The sequence below is a fragment of the Ochotona curzoniae genome, unplaced genomic scaffold, assembly GCF_017591425.1.
Source record: "Ochotona curzoniae isolate NIBS_2020 unplaced genomic scaffold, NIBS_Ocur_1.0 scaffold_3223, whole genome shotgun sequence".
NCBI classification, from domain to species: Eukaryota; Metazoa; Chordata; class Mammalia; order Lagomorpha; family Ochotonidae; genus Ochotona; species Ochotona curzoniae.
Genome location: NW_024467108.1, coordinates 12,270,437 through 12,290,794, shown reverse-complemented (window position 1 = coordinate 12,290,794; position 20,358 = coordinate 12,270,437). Strand labels below are relative to the sequence as shown.

Sequence of the window (20,358 nt, the reverse complement as noted above, 5' to 3'; positions counted from 1 at the left end):
TCAACCATATTAGTATTGAGCATCACCAGGGGGCAACTATTGAAAATTACAGATGAAAAAGATATGATTCTTTATGTGGGTCATGACATTGCTGGTATGGTCAGTAGCAGGGATTATATTTTTCTGTCATCTAGGTATATTTGGAAGTTTCATTGGGAGTCTACCTTCATTCATTAGTAGAAATGCCTTCTATTTATTTTTATTAGTTCTTGGTAGTCTGGTCTCCATTACATCCTGTGTAGGAGTTACATATGTGTGTGTGTGTTTATGTGTTTTTGATGGAGGTTGTCTTATATTAGAGCAAACATATGGTATCTGTCCTTTTGAGATTGACTCATTTCCTTTAACATAATGGTCTCCAGTTGGGCCCATTTGGATGCAAACAATAGAATTTCATTGTTTTAAATATCTGAATAGTATTCCATAGAGTATGTGTACCACAGTTTCTTTATCCAGTCTTTCAATGGGCATATAGATTGTTTCCATGTTTTTGCAATTGCTGATTGTTCTGCAGTGACTACAAGGGTTTAAACTGCTTTTTCATGCATCAGATCCTTTGGATATATTCCCAGTAATAGGATTGATGGGTCATATGGTAGATGATTTTTCAATTGACTGTGTATTCTCCATATCAACTACCAACATGGCTGCACCAGCTTGCAATCCCACCAGCAGTGGAGTAGGGTTCTTTTTCCCCATATCTTCGCCAGCAGGTGTTGTTGGTAGTTTTCTGTATGTGGGCCATTCTTACTGGAGTTAAGTGCAACCTCAGTGTTGTTTTTTATTTGAATTCCCCTTATTGCTAGAGCACTTGAGCTTTTTTTTTTCATGTCTGTTAGCCCTTTGTTCCTTTGAAAAGTGTCTCCTCGTTTCCTTTGCCTATTTCTTGTTTGTTTGTTTTGTTGTTATGGTTATTCTGGAGTTCTTTGTATATTATAGGTATCAGCTCCCTGTCTGTTCTATAGTGTACATGATTTTCTACTTTGTAGATTTTTTTCCTTTGTTGAGCAGAAGCGTCTTAGTTTTATGTAGTCCTATTTGTTTATTTCTGTCTTAACTACCTTTGTTTTTGATGACTTTTCTGGGAAGTCTTTGCCAGGCAGACCCATATCTTAATTACTTCTGTGGTCAAATAACCACCATAGGATTTAGTTTGTTCTATGGGCAATCAAACTATAAATACCTACCACATAATGGTCAATCATTTGTCGCATACATATTGGTGATATGCTATGACTGTAAAAATGTTACTTAAAAATTGCTATAGCAAGAAGAACCTTATAGAACAGAATATTATTCACATATATGTAGTGATGCTCTTTCTTTTTAATATTTATTTTATTGGAAAGTAAGATATACAGAGAGGAGGAAAGACAGAAAGAAAGATTTTCCATATGATGATTCACTCTACAATGAGCTGCAATGGCCAGAGCTGAGCCAATCCAATGCCAGGAGCCAAGATCCTCTTCTGGGTCTCCCATGTGGGTGCAGGGTCCCAAGGCTTTGGGCTGTCCTCATCTGCTTTCCCAGGCCATAGGTGGGGAGCTGAATGGAAAGTGTGAATGCCAGGACACAAACCAGTGCCCACATGGGATCCTGACGCATTCAAAGCAAGGACTTTAGCCACTATGCTGTCATGCCGGGCCCATAGTGATGCTCTTTTAAACCTACTGCACTGCCAATCATATAAGAGCATGGTAAAAATAATTATACACAGTTCACAGTACTTGATAATGAGTGTATTTTGTTTATGTATATACTATACCATATTTGGTATCATTAGCTTAGTGTATGCATGCTAGTTATATAAAACAGTGTGCCCATTGGCAGATTTTTCCTATATTTTGCTTTTACCAAGATTCTTGATTGCAGCAAGAGATCCTGCTGAATGACTGACCTATTCCAGCAAGGTCTGAATACATACACAGAAATACTTAAATGATGTATTTCTTACTACATGTCTTCATCATTAAATCATGTAAAGCTACATTATTTTCCTCCTGTAAAAGCTTGTGGTGCTCTCTGAGAGAGGGATTTCTACATTATTCACAGCTTTATAAGCCTGGGGGTATTTTGGTTAGCAATTCAATAAACATTGAGAGAACAGCAGCAATATAAGGTAATGTACACCTTTATCTGAGAGAATGCAGTGTTTTGCCACGGGCCTAAATCACAGAACTTGAAATTAGAGCTTCATTTCCTATATTCCTCTACATATCAACTGCCACTCCCAGAAAATACTCAGTTTATACAAGATATTGTCTGAAGTGTTCTCACTCTAAATACTATCAGGTTGGTTAATCAACATGTGTTTACTGAGTGCTTGGCTGTCCTATTGCATAACGTGAAAATCTGCACAGACAGAAACCTTAAAAAGTCCCTGATGTGTTGGGCCCGGCGCGGTGGCGCAAGTGGTTAAGGTCCTCGCCTAGCACGCCCAGGATCCCATATGGACGCCGGTTCTAATCCCGGCAGCCCCACTCACTTTCCTTCCAGCTCCCTGCCTGTGGCCTGGGAAAGCAGCAGAGGACTGCCCAAAGCTTTGGGAACCTGCACCCGCGTGGGAGACCCAGAAGAGGCTCCTGGCTTCAGATCGGCATAGCATCGACCGTTGCGCTCACTTGGGGAGTGAATCATCGGACGGAAGATCTTCCTCTCTGTCTCTCCTCCTCTCTGTATATCTGCCTTTCCAATGAGAAAATAATAAAAATAAATCTTTAAAAAAAAAAAAGTCCCTGATGTGGCGCTCCTAGTCTATATGCTCATGTAAATGCAGAAAAGACAAAACAAACATCAGTGACAGCATAAAAATAAAGAAATATTCAGAGCAGCAATAATTGTGCCAAATTTTCTTCTTTCACCACATTTAGATGGCTATTCAAAAGCTGATCCCAATTGAACACTGTTGATTACACACCAATTACTGTTTGCCCTGAAGTGATTGTTATATACAACAGCAAGTGTAAATGCAAACCATGTTACCATTGCCTGTCCAATGGGGGAGAGCATTGACTGACGATATGGGAAGTCTTCAAAAAGTTCATGAAAATGCTTATCGTGAAAGAAACTATGCATACATTACAAGCATTTCTTGCACTAAAACAAACTATTATTTCCATTTTCTTGCAGTTTTTATGATGTACCTTTGTATGTGTTGACATATGCCTTTTTTTTTAAACATTTTCTCAGTATTCAGGAGGAACACTTTTTTTTTTTAAAGATTTATTTTTATTATTTTTTCATTGGAAAGGCGGATATACAGAGAGGAGAGACAGAGAGGAAGATCTTCCGTCCGATGATTCACTCCCCAAGTGAGTGCAACGGGCCGATACTATGCCAATCCGAAGCCAGGAGCCTCTTCAGGGTCTCCCACGCGGGTGCAGGTTGGGCCGTCCTGGACTGCTTTCCCGGGCCACAGGCAGGGAGCTGGAAGGGAAGCGGGGCTGCCAGGATTAGAACCAGCGCCCATATAGGATCCCGGGGGTGCAAGGTGAGGACTTTTAACCACTTGCGCCACCGCGCCGGGCCCAGAACACTTTTTTTGTATCAGTATTGTGTTGGCAGCTATTTAAGCCACCACTTGCAATGCTGGCATTCCATATTGGAACACCAACCAGTTTAAGTCCTAGTTGCTTCATTTCCAGTATTGCTCTCTACTGATGTGTCTGAGGAAGCAGCAGAAGATGATCCAGGAGCTTTGGCTTCTGCCCTCTATGTGGGTTACCTACAGTGCAATTCATGACTCCTTATTTCAGTCTGTTTGAGACCTGGCTGTTGTGGCCACCCAGGGAGTTAATTAGCAGATAGAAGATCTTTCTCTGGCATTCCCACTTTCTCTGTCACACTGCTTTTCCAATAAGCAAACAAATAAATAACCAAAAACAGATGAAAAATTCTTAAGTGCATGTTTATGGTTGGTAGAACATTGTCTCTATAATTGTCTTTATATGTGTTAATGATTTCATGGAAAATGAAATTAAAATATATTTATTTTGGTTTCAAGAAATTTGAAATCTGTGCACATACAAAGTCTTCAAAAATTAATGTGGATTATATCTTATAAGATTATAAAAGCACCCCTCAAACTGATACCAATGTGATCAATTTAGATAAATATGTCAATATTTATCATTAATATTAATAAATCATTAATTATTAACAAATAATGTTAGTAAATATTTCTTTAAAGCTGTAGTTCATCTCATTTATTTTGGCATCAGAAAGACCTGAGTTGAATCATAGTGCTACCACTTTCTAGTGGGTATTAGCTACTTCAGCTTAGAGTTTTAGTTTCTTATTTGTAAATATGTGAATATGAGCTCTAAATAAACATTGGATTTTAAAAGCTGTCTCCATTCTGGCATATAGCCACATGTTTTCAATAAATAGCATTTCTGGACACTCAATATAGGTTTTATATGAATTTGAATAGTAATTCCTTTCAAGTTTTAAAACAAATTTGCAACGTAGATTAGTACATTGTCTTAAAATTGTGATTTTAGTTTCTTAAGTTCTTATTCTCTTTCCCTCTCCTTTTAGGGGAAGATATATTGGCTTAATGCCAAAAGACTAATCACAATGAGAGTGACTCATACATGAAATAAATATAGTACATGGTGAGGAGATTTTTCTTTACTAAGAAAGGCCAGGCTGGAATGAGGAGAATGTGAGTCTAAAAAACACCCTTTCAGTTTTCTAAAGAGGAAACCTCCTCGATAGCCATGTCATGGGTCAAGAAAGGAAGGATTTAATGAAAAAAAGAAAAAACAGAACTCTTTTTATCACTTTTGTTTACCAAGGTGATTCTTCTCTTCACTAAACACTTAAAAAATGTAATAAATGGAAAGCCTGATCTTGAGGGAGAGAGGAAGCAGCTGTTTTACCACAAATACTGGTATCATTCTGTGTAGAGATGGAGGATGGCCTGCTATTCTTTAAAACAGATCTTCATGAGTTGGTTTAACATCTTTGAAAATACAATTTTTTTAAACTGAAACTCTATTAATTGGATATTGAGCATTTTGCATCTTGCTTACATAAAGGCTAGTTGATGATGACAGGAAATTTTTGTTTTTAGACTTTATAATGTATGTTTTCCAATAAGTGAATAAAAACCAAGTACTGAAGAAGTCTTTGTCCTCTTAGGTGGTCTCGAAGATGAATTAAAGTAAATAGACCATCTATGAATGATTTGTTTTGCATAGAAAAAAATAGCAACTTCAGTGCTGCACACACTTCAAAAAGAAAACAATGCCCATATAGCTGGACACTATTTTCCACATTCCAGTGTTTCATTGGGGGATTATTTTGCTCTTTTCAACATAGGAGGAGACAGAGCTGAGTGAAAGCACAGCAGTACTTAGCTGTCTTTTAATCCCAATTACATGCTGTGTCATTTTCCTAGATGGCTGCTCATTGGATCTAAGGCACTATCGGCCTAAAAACTGAGTTAGTGCCAGGTGTTCTGAATTTTCCACCAATGGACCGAAGATATAGGATGGTGTACACATTATTATAGGAGTCCGTGTGTAAATCCTATGTTGTCAAACCAAGATTGTATGATCAAGCTAAAAGCCAGAAATTTGCCTATACACAAGTTTTATAAAAAACTAAATAAATAAATCATACAAATCTTAGAGTAAAGGCCTAAGAATAGGGTTAGGGTTTATGCATCATATCTTATGCATATTTATGATCAGGAAACTGTTTGTGGCTTAGTGAAACCCTCAACATTTGACAGCAGTCATTGGTGTGCTGCAAAAGGAAATTCCCAGTTAATTGGACTATTGAGCATCTTGGTTACTGGCATTATTTATTTGTATTTCCAGCTCAGCTTTTCTTCCTGAGTTTTAGAAGTCTGCCCAACAAATTTTCACCTTGCTATGTGACAGGACTTAAAATTTCCTATGCATGAAATTTGTTCCCCCGTCCCCTCCTTCACTTATGCTAACTATCATGGTGAGTGGCACCTTCCAGGCACTCAGCTGCGCAAGCCAGAAACTTGGTAGTTATCCCAGACATCTCGTTCTCCATCAGCCCCCACATCCCATCAGCCACCAAGTCCTGTCAAATATGCTTCCATCTGTTCTTATCTTTCTGGACTGGGTCTTCTAATTTAGCACTTTTCACCCATTTCCTAAATTATATTATATGAATTGCTTATATTTCTGCACTTTCCTGCTCTCTGAATACATTGCTACATTATGACTTCCCATTACTTTGTGCTATCATCCAAATCCTTCAGTATATCAATATCATTAAAATTTGATCTAGTCTTAAATCTTCATCATTATGTCCAGAGTCACCTTACCAAATCACAATATTCTTGCCATACATCAATACATTTATTTAGGATTACCACACTGCGTTTTTGACATAATTTTTGGCATTAATAAATATGTTCTACTCCTGGAGTATCCTTTATTTCTACTTTGCATACTAATATGTTTAATTGCTAGTAATCTTTGATTATACTTTAATTATGGAATTGCTGATAATGTTTTTCTTTTAATAAAATTGCAGTAGTTTGCTGTTTCTCACAAAACCATAAATGTTTTAGCACTACAGATTATTTAGTTTTGAATGAAAGTGTAATAGGTTAAGTTCTTATCAAGAAATTACTTTTTGCAGTGCAATTTAAGTAGATCTGCATTATTTTAGTGGAATTGCACTTTTCCAATGAGTATATGTCTCTAAACATGTACTCTATATCTATGTAAAATGTCTAGTGAGCACATCATTTTCAGGAATAAAGATGCCAAGAATAGCATTGTCCAGGAAGCTAATGGAAGAGAGGTCTATAGACATTGCTATTTGCTACTTAACATGACAATTGTCCACAACAGTTTATGAAAATATATTCCATTTTACTCAACCGTGTGCAACGGTAGAATAGTAGAAGGTTTTCTGAAAGGAGCCATTTCTGAACCAAGTTTGACTAGTGGGAGATAACTAAAAATGCTTGGTGGAAGTTTGTAGAATACGTGAATGCTCAATGTGGGATAGGTTTGAGAAGACTGTGTATAATCAGTGAGAAGCATAAAGAATTCAATATTAGTGAAAGGGAAATGGAAATGTACAGAGGGATGAGGTTACAGAGAAGTCTATATGGATTGCTAAGGATTTCACAGAAGAGCTTAGGTTTTACCATGTAAGTGGCACATTGAAGATAGTTAAGAGATCAAGGCTAAGGCCTAGTTAGCTTAAATGGCTAACTTTAGTCCTAACAATATAAAATGGATTTGAAAAGAATCCATCTTAAAGTAAGGTTACCAATTGTAACAGTGTAAAAACAGTTCTACAGAGCTGATCATGGCCCTAGTCCGGAGAGTTTGATGTGAACAAAACTCTCAAAAACATTGGCTGCATGGTTGTTAGCTCCAGGTAGAAGAGCAAGAAGCTCAAAGAGTTGGGTGGTTCAAGGTTTCTGACTGAGCTTGTGTGGAGACAGTGATTATAATCATGACATAGAAATAGAGAAGCATAAGCGTATTTCAGAGATTCTTGGAAATTCAGTGATCAAAGAACCAAGAGCAGATGATGACCTGTAGGTAGAAGAAACAGAAGGCAACAGAATAGTGTATTCTATGCTATCATAAAGTGTAAACTAACATGAACTTCCTTCCAAGAGAATTCCCGAGTGTTAGTATGTTGCTATAATGATTATAGACAGTCTCCGATGTTCAGTGAAAGATTTTTAAAGGAGCCTTGGCTTGACTCATTTTATATAAACTAATACAGTCTAACTGGTATCAGTCTTCCAAATAGCAAAAGTTAGACTATATGCAGATGAAGCCCTGTCCAAAAATGAAGTGATTAAACAGGTTAACAATGGCAATAATTTATTACTTTAGCGCTCCCATTTAGGAAGATTAGATTTACTTTTACTTTTTAAAAAATATGCATTTGTATTGGGAAGTCAGATTACAGAGACAGAGAGGAAGGTCTTCTGTTCATTGATTCATTCCCCGAGTTGCTGAAACAACCAGAGCTGAGGCGATTCAGAGATGGGAGCCTCTTCCAGGTCTCCCATATGGGAATGGGGTCCCAAGGCTTTGGGCCATCCTCGACTGCTTTCCCAGACCACAAGTAGGGAGCTAGATGGTAAGCAGGGCCACCAGGACTAGAACTAGAAGAATTAATGTGTTCCATTTAAGTTTATTTCTAAGATGTGAGTTCCAGAGCAATAAAATTGCTGAGCAGTTTTTGGAATAATAATTGCCATTTTCTAAATTCTATATCCAGGTCTTTTTTATCTGATTTATGTACTAATTCAATGGACTGCATAGAAGGGTGGGTACTGTGGTATGTCATGTTAAGAAACCACTTTGGTTGCCTACATCCCATATTGTAGTGCTTGGGAGTCAGTCTCAGTCCCAGTTCTCATCCCAACTTCCTGATAATGTATCTATGAAACAGATGGTGGCTCAAGTACTAGGACCCCTGCCACTCATGTGGGAAACCTGAACTATGTTCCTGGCTCCTGTCTTAGGCCTGGTGTAGTCCTAGCTGTTGTGGGCAATTGGAGAATGAACCACATATGGAAGATTCTCTCTTGCTAACTTGTTTGCTTTTTTTCTCCCTATCTGTTCCTTGTCATTTTGTCTTTCAAATTTAAAAATGAACAAAAGTTGACACACACATACACACCTTGAGGGAGTAGAGACAATAAATAATGTGCATAAGCACAATGGAGAGAGAACTAAGCCATCACATGTCTCACTCCCTCAGTGCTTTCCTGATTCTGAACAAGTTACTTGCATCCCTGCTCCTCACTGAAATGAAAGTTGGTAGACAATTTGATGAAATGCCTTCCAGACTAAGTTCGTAGTAACTGTGAATGACTCAGAGTTTCCCAATCTAGAACTTAAACATGACCCTTTCCTATAGGCTAACATTTCAACTGTGAAATGATGCTAGGCAAAAGTGGGTGCTGCATTAACTATGCACAGGACTACAGGTCATCCCTGTAGCATCTGATTTTCCTCTGATATAATAAAAATGGAACACTTCTTTTATATTAAAGATCTTTATCCTATTCCAAAAGAATTGTGATAGTTCCAGTAACATTTTAATTATTTTCCCAAATGGCTATATTTATGTGAAACTGTGTTAAATATCTGTTGTTCAAGATTAGGTGATTTTGCTCCTTAGTGTATTTAAAGTGTAATATTATTCAGAATCTGCTAACCAAACTTACTGATTCATTCTTTCAGGATAATATTTTTTTTTCATTTTTAGCCAATTTTATTCTGCTCATCAGTTTTTAAAAATTTAATTTATTTTTAATATTAATACAACTGATTTAATGAATAAATAGGGCCCAACATGGTAACCCAATGGTTGAAGTCCTCACCTTGCATGCATTGGGATCCCATATGGGCACTCGTTCATATCCTAGCTGCTCCACTTCTAATACTGTTCTTTGCTTGTGGCCTGGGAAAGCAGTAGAGGACAACCCAAAGCCGTGGGACTCTATACCCATGTAGGAGACCCAGAAGAAGCTCTTGGATTTTGGCTTTAGATCAGCTCAGTTCAGGTCATTGTGGCCACTTGGGGAGTGGATCAGCAGATGGAAAATCTTTGTCTCTTTTTTTTCTCAGTAAATCTGCCTTTCCAATAAAAACAAATAAATATTTTTTAAAAAGGACAAAGTGTTAATTCTGGCCTTCCCTGCCCTCTTCCTTCCTACTTTTTGATTTTAATTTTTGCAATATCATACTTTCAATTTATTTTATGACTGGTCCTAATGCTCAACTTTATATAGTGACCAACAATTAAAACATAGAAACACTGCTGTTCCACAGGAATATACACAAAGGATATACATCTTAAACAAATTATAGGATTCAATTTTGCTATAAAACATTCAGGGTTTTTTCGTTTGTTTTGTACTCAAGATTTACTACCATATATCAGAGAAAACATATGATAACAGTCTGTTTGGATCTGGGTCTTATTTCACTAAGCATAATGATCTCTAGTTGCCTCCATTTTATTGCAAAAGACAGGATTTTATTCTTTCATTAACTTATTTATTTATTTATTCTTTTCATTAACTAGCCATTAGCTGAGTTAAATTCCATCATATGTATATGACATGTTTCCTTTACCCACTTGTCCACTGATGGGTATCTGCATTGACTCCATTTATGATAGCTAAGACTTGTAATCAACCTATTTACCCATTAAGAGATGACTGGATAAAGCAAATGTGGTAGGTGTGCATCGTGAAATAATATTCAGCCATAAAAGAAATCTGAACAAAATGGATGCAGTGTGTATGTGTTTGTGTGTGTGTGTGTACTAGATTGTAAACCTTTATCAAATATATGTTTGCAAATATTTTGCCTGATTTTTTAATTGTCTTTATGTTTTAATGAGTGTTTGCTCTTTTGTACTACATGAACTTCTTTGCTTGATGCAATCTAATTTGTCCATGTTTGCTTGTTTTGCCTGTGCTTCTGGGGTTTTATCCAAGAAGTCTTTGCCTATTCCAGTATCTTATGGTCTTTTCTATATGTTTTTCTGTAGCAATTTGATGGTTAAATATGGAATGATTTAGGAATTTGTATGATATCCTTCCACAGGGGCCATGCAAAACTTCTCTGTCTGTATCATTCCAGTTTTAGTATATATGCTTTCAAAGCAAGCATAAGGATACTATGGTTTTACTTATAAAATAATACACCAGTAATTTATTTTCTATCATTTTCTTCTTTGTCATACATCTTAAAATAACATTGAATTGTTATTACTGTGTTAAATAATATTGGATATTAATATTTAAAAATAAATATAAACATTAAAATTAAATTAATTAATTTAGCCTGTACTATTTCCTGGTTGTTGGCAGAAAACACAGGATTCTTGGGTCAGAAATGAACTTCATTCTGTAGGGCATAGATAGCAACATGAACATTACTTAACATGTTGGCTCTGGTTTATTTCATTCTCAAGTCTCCTGATGAAAACACAGAGATGGCTCAAGTTAATACTGTACATATAGTAGGTTTACAAGATACCCACAGAACACTGAGATATGGGGATTCAGTTGCGTTAACATAGTAGACCTGCTGCTGAAACTGGAAAGTAGTAACATTACCTAATCCTTCAAGGTAGGAAGTGAGTGCTAAGGTTCTTGCATTCTTTGTATATAGAGGAAAAACGTGAAGAAGCTTCTATGAATTGTCTCTGAAAGCTGTTGATTTTGGCTGACCTTTGTGATCTCAGCTGGAGGCTAATAGGTCTAACCTCGTTTAGCTAAAATAGCTTATTCCTGCTTCACAGAGTCTCTTAGCTTCTTATCCCAGGCTTATTCACAAGACCCTGGAGACAAAGGATCCATGTAGGACAGAAGAAGCAAATCCCTTGAGACCTATGCCCAAACTGCTACATCTGTATTGATGCTTTCCAGTGACCAAAAGAAACTGCAATTGAGCCCATTTGCAAGGGATCGATAAAAAACCCTACCTTTTAATAGAGGATGCTACACACAACTGTGACCATTTTTGTGATTTAGCATGACATCAGATTCAAAAGGATGTGGATTTAGATCTGAACCCCACTTAATTTATCAGAGCTCTAGTTTTCTCTGTATATAATGAAAATGAAACTTTTTACCCTGTTGTTGTGAGTCATACTGATAAGGAACAAGGGAACTATGAGAGTTATGCTGGATATAAAACATGTGCCATAGATAAAAGCAGTTATTTCTAAACTCCAAATTTTATTTTCATTTAGTCAACTGTGGTTACCACTTACTCAGTTGTTGTGATCTACTTTATCTACTTTGGAATTCAGAGGCATTGTACCTCTGTATGTTCCGTCTCTTTAAATTGTGTGATAGAAAGTGTGCTGCTAGCTCATGATTAGGCAGAAGCACAGGGAATTTTTTTTTTTAAGTGGATATGGAAACTTGGCATTCAATTACAAGAGAATGGGAGGTTGCCATCACGAGACACTGTGTGATTTTATGAGTGTCAGTTGGGATTCTTTATTGAGTAGGTTTAATACAGTATCAATTATCTTCTCCATATTAGGGGAGAAAAGGTGAAGAAGGAAAAACAGGAGGAGGATAAACAGAAGGAGAAAGGTCTAAGAAAATGATTAAGGGCAGCAGACAGAGGTGAAAATAAACAAAGGGAACATGGAAAAGAGAGATTTAGATTAAGGAAAAGAAGGAAAAAAAGGGAAAAAAAGAAACAAGAGGAAGGGAAAAAAAGAGAAGAAAGATTAAATAAGAACAATATTCTTGTTAACCCAAGTCTTGTATTTACAACTATGACAAAAAAAGCATTTTACAGTGTAAGCCTGTTGGGCCAGCACAGTGCTATTTTGAATGTTCATGAGTGTGTGGCCTCAGCTCACGCGTAAATAAGTGCTAACTATTATCTAATTTTAGTACATAACTTTTAAATGTCAGAAGACAGATTTTGCTGCAGCCCCCTTTCCTAACCCTCAAGCTCTGAGTCATGCGGGTAACTTTACTATGAAGAAATTGGCAAAGAAGAATATAATAAAATACAGGGGATTTTTTTCACAAGTTAATTTTAATGTATTTTTCTCATCCACTTTCCCTCTAGCCAAGAAGGGAACAAAATAAAATTTTTGAACAGAAGATCAATTGAGGAGAAAAAGAAAGAAAGAGAACTGTTCTTAGTGTCATGAGCATTGGAAATCAAAGACTTGTCAGGGAATTCAGGAAAGATCCAGGCTCATACAATGACTAGAGGTAGATTTCAGGTCTTTCAGAAAACTGAAAACCAAAGCAGTGACATGATGTGGTACATCTCATGTGGTGGCTATCTGATATCTACTGTGTACCATATGGTACCTACTATGTGGTATCTATAACTTAACAACAAAATAGTTAATTCTCACAGAGTGTTATTTTGTTTTTCAATAACTTCTCTAGAGAGAAAAGGTAGACCTTAGAACAAATGGTAACAATTAAGTAAAATCAGGTCTAAATACAAAGTATGTGCTGGCTACGTGGGAGTCACAGGAGCTATCTTACTGAAATTAAGAGCTGAATTAAACCTTGAACAAACAGGAGAACAGTTGAATTAATGATAAGGAAATGTGAAACTTTGAAGTAATTCAGTAATTGAGTATACATTGGGAGACTGGAAAGTTAGGTAGGGGCTGGTTATAGAAGATCCTGAGAACCATACATTGGAATCTCTTACATATAAAGATCAAAAGGTAGGCTCTGATTTTTCAGTCATTAATGATTTAAAATTTCATCTCCAAAAAATTCAGTGAGAGATTCTACTACCTCACTTAACTCTTCGGTGTTTAACTTAGAATTAGGCACTGTCTCCAATTGATAGAAAACCCAGATAGCCATAATTGAACAAACGAAGAAATTCCCTTCTCTCTCTTAGCCAAACCAGGATATTCAGTCCAGGAATATGTTCTACAGTGTCAGGGAACTAGTCATTTCTCATGTTGCTGTTCTACCACAGAACAATCTTAATAAGGCCTCTGTCTGGAGTCAAAATAATATATATAAAAATTTGGGTGACGGGTACATGAACATCATAGCCTAAGGAATGTATCTAAAGACTGCCCCAAACATTTCTTCTGATACTCTCTTGGTCATGGAACACAGTGGATCACATGGAGCACAAAGGAGGCTGTGAAATATAACTTTACTATGTGTTAGTAATGAACTTTAATCCTGTAGTAGTAATGAAAGAAACTCACCAGGACACAGTCCAATAGCAAGCAGTTTCTCTCTCATTTTTTTTTTTTTTTTTATGGGAGTGAGATGAGATGAGAGAGGGTAAGGCATAACACTGAAGAATGGTTTCAAACTGTCACTAATATTCTTTTCTTCACAAGGAAACTTAATTTCATATCGTAATGAACTACCAAGTAGTGTTCCACTAGCAACATTGTGAAGCTTACTTTCTCCCGTAGGATTGTCAGAGATTTCTCATGGAAGAAATGTCTTACTAACTTCTTATAAACAACTATGACTTAAAAGACCTATCAATATAATAGAAGACAGAAATGTGTATTATAAAATAACTCTAAGAAAGATCCAATTAGTACAGTTTATATCATAGAGTAATTTATTGGCCATTTTTGCACATGTAACATTGGGTATTTGAACCAGTAGCAATTCAATGGTTTTTAATTTCAGCTTTTCAATTTAGAATCCACCCTATGCTAGTAAGCACAACACGTCACACACTAGATGTAAAATAGAATAATGGTGTGGCACTAAACTTATCTGTGCATTTCAACAATTAAGTTCAACACATTAGCATATCTCTTTCATTCATACTTTTGTTCAAATGGATTAATATGATTAGCATACAGTGAACTCTTAAAGGGTTATATGATGGCAATTTATGTGCAAATATAAACATAGTAAATAGCATTTACTTTCAAGGAACTTTACATATAGCAAGAAGGGAGATATGTGTACAAACACTATGATGCATTTGAATATACAACTAAGTGTAAGTTTGACAAATGCTGAAAAACTGTGGAAGTATCCAGATGTGTGTGTGTGTGTGTGTGTGTGTGTGTGTGTGTGTGTGTGTATTTCGGTTTGATTACTTGAACTCAGCCTTGAAAGTTAATTAGGTTTTTAGCAAGGAGTCATCCAGTATATGTCCAGTTTCTTCACATCTGTTTCAAATCCTGTTTAAGCCATATAGCCTCACATTCCCCCAGACCTACTTCTGCTCTGTTCTCACTCACTAGCAATACGTTGTCATGTTTTGAAGCTTGTTTTTTCACTACCCATGGTGGTTGGAGTTTTCATCTATAAAGGAGAAATCCCTTGTCAGTATGCTGTGGGCATCATAATCCTAATCATCTGTAAGTCAGTTAAATTCTCCCCTCATGCCTTTCTTCCCCTCTCCATTTCTATTTTTTTTTTTTTCAGTAACACTTGTGAATCTGAGGGTTACCATTCCTATTCCACAGCATGACTTTCACCTCCTCTTATTATTCGAGGTGAAATCATTTTTTAGCTATAGTAAGCACGCCACTGGAACTGTGTCACTGCTTCTCTCTTCTCCCCAGCAAGCGTTTTCAATATTTTTCATCAGGAAATAGTTATGTGTTTCAGGCTTTGAGCAGCATCTGAGTCTCCAACAGCTGTGTTTTGCATTGTCCTCATTTTGTATAATTAAGAAAAACAGGAAGCCAATCACTTAAGTAAAGCTGACCCTCTTCATTCTACAGACCCGAGGAAGGACTGCATCAGGGTTTTTTATAGTACAGTTTTTACACAATTTATCCTGCAATCCACTTGAAAGTAGAACAAGGTTAAAGGAACTGTGACAGCATGGTGGCCTTCCTCTTGACTACAAACAGCTGTGCTTTTCTGAAACTACCCAGTCCTGTTGAAACACACTCATCTTATATAATAAGTTGTCAATTCAGTTTGTCACATCATGACAGAGGATTTCCTCTGACTTTTTTTTTATAGCAACTCAAATCTTTGTGGGAAAGGCAATGACTCCTGCCATCAGATCTTTTACGTTCCTACTTAGTCCTTATAGATCCTGCTCACATGAGCAAACAAAGCTTTGTTCAAAGTCATCAGATTAGAAAAGGATAATTGCTCTCCTGAAGAAAAAAAAAATATTTGACATCAATTTTTATACTCTAGAATGAGTTCCAAGAAATTTCTGGTGGCTATCTGTGTATAGTAAAGGTTGAAACCAGTAGGAAATATCTGATAAACAAACAAACAAAAAAAAACAACCTTTTTCTACTTCTAGTTTCATTTCCTTACACACAAGAGAAAATAACTGTCATCCTTTAAAATTTCACACTGAAATTGTGGTTATACCAGGGGTGAGCATTGGCCAATCCCATTGGACATTTGTTCAGTAAGTCATATTTGCTGATCATTATTATTGAGATGGAGAATGTAGAAATATTTAAAATGTAATGCTTGTCTTCAAAGAGTTCATAGCTGGTAGGGGAAGCTGACATGGGTATAACAGCACGCAGTCACACCAATGTGTTACAAGATCCAGGTCCTGTTTTTACAAACAGCTATTTTGTGATCAAGCCCACCTTACATACTGAGCTAGAGCATCAATCCTTTTAAAGAACCCTTCCATGCTCGTGTTTGATTGTAATAGGCACTCAGTCAACAAACACCGATTAAGCACACACTATGTTCTAGGCATACTGCTGTTTTTCTAAGGGTTGGAAGCTTTTCTTTAGGGATACCCACAGCACACTGTGTGCTTCAAAAAAACTAGTGAACATTTACTAGACGCTAACATGGTTCAGAGCTTTTATTTTTCAAAGCTCAATGAGTGAGAAATTTATCCCTCAATACTAATGAAAACTGATGTAGTGGAATTCAAAAATTGCCCCAGTGTAACATGGTAAATTGCTAGCATATTTAGACCTAACCTCCCGAAATCACAATGATCACCAGTTTCACTGCTTTTGGTAGAGAAATTACATGAGTGCACATTACTGATTGAGAATCACTTTGTGTATTACAGGCATTTATTAACACCATGCCACAAATATGTTCTGCTCATTCTATTTCATACCAATAAAAATATTTTAGTCTTGAAGTTTGAAGATGTTTAGTATGAAGTTTGAAGATTAAAGAATGCTTTACATTATAGTGGTGAATATATCATGAAAAACCTAAAATATTATTAAATTCAGAAATGCAATACAACAGAAGATAGAAAATCTTATCTTTAGAAATCTTTAAAAATAAAAACATTTTTATGTCCCTCATTTCAGTTTATAAAGTCATTATGTTGCATCATGATATTATCTCTAAACTGGATCAAAATTGCAAAAACACATCTAGTAAAAATGAGTAAAGGATTTCTTGGTTTGAGATCTATAGATCAGGTAGTTAACACCAGGTAACAGTAGCCAGACACTCGGGTCTGCTATTTGAAAAAAATCCCCGAGTCATTCTCTTTAAGAATTCTCCATTGTAAGTTCTCTATGGTACAATTCCTCCAGGTGAATATGTGTGTGTACATGTTTACCTGTATATCTGTTTATCTTGTATTTTGCATGAAGGTTATCTTATATTACAGAAAAATGTGATATTTGTCCTTTTGAGATTGACTTATTTCACTGAACGTGATGGTGTCTAGTTAGGATTATTTTGTTGCAAATAGTAGCTTCATTTTTTAAATGGTTGGGCAATATTTTTTGAAGTAGATATACCACAGTTTGTTTATTCCTCTGTTGATGTGTATCTGGATTATTTCCATGTCTTTGCTATTGTAGATTGTATTACTCTATACATAGGATTACAGGTCACTCCCTTGTATGCAGATATAACTTCCTTTGGATATATTCCTCGGAGTGAGATAGCTGGTTCATATAGAAGATAAATTTTCAGTTGTCTTTTTACTCTCCAATGCTGTAGCGTTAAAAGAAGAAACCCCACTCAATGTAATTGTTAAATATATCTTGACAATAGTATGTTAAACTTTCTATCACAGTCTATACCTACAATTTCATGATACACTTAAATAGCAGGGTGATGACTTGTAACTATTGCTGAAGGGCTGTAGTATGTAACAATATGGGGGAATTCAGTGGAGGGTGGCAATGGATGGGAGGAGTCGAAGGGGAAATACCCTGTGCCTATGGAATCATATCATGAAAAATAAAAACCAAAATAAAAGAAGGGCTTTAGGTTACTTAGTCCAAAGTATTTCATAATTATGGAAACTCAAAGCCTATGGCCATAGTTCAACATAATCTTACATGAAAATACTTATTACTTAAAAAGTATAAATATTAATAAAATTACATTATATGCAGAAGAGAAATAAATAGAAGTGCTATTTAAGTTTATGTTTAAAGTAGGAGATATTTTAAGCTGATTCAAGAGTTTTTTCCCAAAATTGTTTTCCAACCAGGCCTCATCTGGTCTTTTAAAATGAAGCAACAGTACAGTCTTGCTTGAGCAGTTCTCTTTCAGGGCTTCAGATCTTCCTCCATGGACTTTTGTAGGATCCCCATAGATAAGAGTCGCTCCTCTGAGACTAACCCAAATACCTGCAGCTCAGTATTGATTTTATCCTGGCTCTTGCCATGTGTTCAACATTTTCCCTCTGTGGTAGACATGAAGGGGAAGTTATCTCTACAAACATACCCAGCTCAAATAAACAACCTCCCCTCCTTCATATTGTGGAGCAAAATAATGTTGAAACCTCTATTATGGTCACAGCATCAGTCTGGGTTGCTCAAAACACTTCTAAGACAAAATATCCAGTGTTGTATCATGGTAACATTATATGTAATCTATCTGCTTTTTCTTTTTTAAAGCACACACAGCCAAATTCAAGTGAGAAAGATTTTGTGGTTTCTCCTCATCAGTGTATTTGCCTGTATTTTAAAGTAAATTCTTTCGTCATAGTATGAATCATCTTAATACCTGCAGTGGCCCACACAAGTAAGCATGACCCAGCAACAAATATCACACCATAAAAACAGAATTTCTTGGAAGAGGCATCTGTCTATCAGAGAAGGGGACGTAATTTGGTTAATGTCATACAGCTGCTTAGAGGAAGAGCCAGGCTTAATGTGCAAGTGTCACTGTAACAATGCTGGTTATTCATTTAGCTTCTTAGGTGTCCTGGGATTAAGAGCCAGCCATGCAAGGCATGCAAGCACAAGACACATTTGGTGGTGTACCTTTTTAAAAAATCTTGAACCTTGAGCACAGATACTATCCAAATGCCATCTGGCAGCTGTGTTAGCTTGCCCAGTATTACTACGTATGTCAGCCCTTTCCTTGAATTCCCAGAGCCGCTGCTTGCTCTGGGAATTGCTATCAAAGGACGTTCAGTCATTGCGTTTGATTCCTTAGGTTACAAGGAAATCTCAAAATATGCCTTGCTTTTACAAAAAAAAATTATCAATATTTATACTAAAATAGAATTTATAACAAAGAATATGATTATGCACACTGTTCCTTGTAAAAACATACATATGAGCATCGAACTGTTCATTTATTCATCATTGTGTTTTGAAATAGCCTGGTGTCAGATGTGACCAAAATGTATGCAGGTTCCAGATGGAGTCTTCCTTTACTTGCTCATCCAGCATGTTTACATAGGATGTAAAGCATACTTGTCACTCTGCTTGGCACATGTCTTGTGTGATATCAAGTGGATTTTTACAGAACTGTTATGCAAAGTAAACCTTATTAAGTGCATTTGTCTTTTTAAAGTGTGATAATTATCATATGAAATAAACATTTGAAGGTTTGCTTGTATCTTTATTATAATAGGTAGCAAACACTTTTTTAAAAAGATGTATTTATTTTTATTGGAAAGGCAGATATACAGAGAGGAGGAGAGACAGAGAGGAAGATCTTCTGTCTGATGATTGGGCCGCCCTCTACTGCTTTTCCAGACCACAAGCAGGGGGCTGGATGGGAAGTGGAGCTGCCGGGGTTAGAACTGGCACCCATATGGGATCCCGGTACATTCAAGGCGAGGATTTTAGCTGGTAGGCCATGGTGCTGGGCCCAAGAAAGGACTTTTAAATGAGTTAAGCCAAGAAGTCTTGCAGGCACTGGGAGTAAGGCTTGAACTCTTCCCTTGAGTCTAAGTGGGCTACAAACTAAATTATGAGCACTCTCAATGTTTTCCTTTGCATTTTATGAATTTTTAGAAGCTAATAATAGATAGAGACATATATAATCATTGAAAAAATTGGCGTTAAATTTAGGTGAAAGTAGTCCTTTTATAGCTTATGACAACTTGTCAGATTTGAACAAATCCTCCCGTGGACAGTGGACTGTACCAAGAAGTTCTGAGAGTTAAGACCTACTCCTGGATTACTGATTTTATGTTAAACCTTACTTGACATTATTCACAGGTAACTTTATAAATGTACATTTTGATCAGTACCGGTCAAGATGAAGAAACAAGTACAAACAAAATTATCCAAAGAGATTCTGATTGCTTGAAACCCACTCACTATTTTTTTTTGACATTTGCAGTGTTCACTGACATTTAAGAATTTTTTGAAAAGTCCATTTTAAATTCCCAGATTAATATGTATTGTGTACTAGGTATATGGTCTATTTTTGGTATTTATTTCGAAAAAAATTACCTCTCCAGTTATGTTATCAGCAGTTCAAATGGAATACTATCTATATGTGTCAATATGTGTTGTATTTGTGCTATAAGTTGTGTGAAATTTTTTATTTTGCTCTACAATGATTGCAAAACTACATATTGAGAACCTATAAATGCCAAGCACTAAGTTTGCTAAATGGGAGAGTCAGACTCATAAATACATCAATTATATTTTAAAATACTAAAGGCTAAACCTAGAGATTTAGAAAACAAAGAAGAGGAAACTTGCCAAAAG

The 20,358-nt window shown here is 36.3% G+C and overlaps 1 protein-coding gene and 1 non-coding gene across 6 annotated transcripts in view; one reads left to right on the top strand and one right to left on the bottom strand.

Moving 5' to 3' along the window:
* Positions 1 to 20,358, top strand: part of DLG2 (discs large MAGUK scaffold protein 2) — a 1,763,217-nt gene that overhangs the window by 790,500 nt on the left and 952,359 nt on the right. The gene's annotated exons all lie outside the window — the stretch shown is intronic.
* Positions 10,545 to 10,655, bottom strand: LOC121145538. Its single transcript, XR_005882032.1, has one exon. It is a non-coding gene; the product is annotated as a U6 spliceosomal RNA (small nuclear RNA).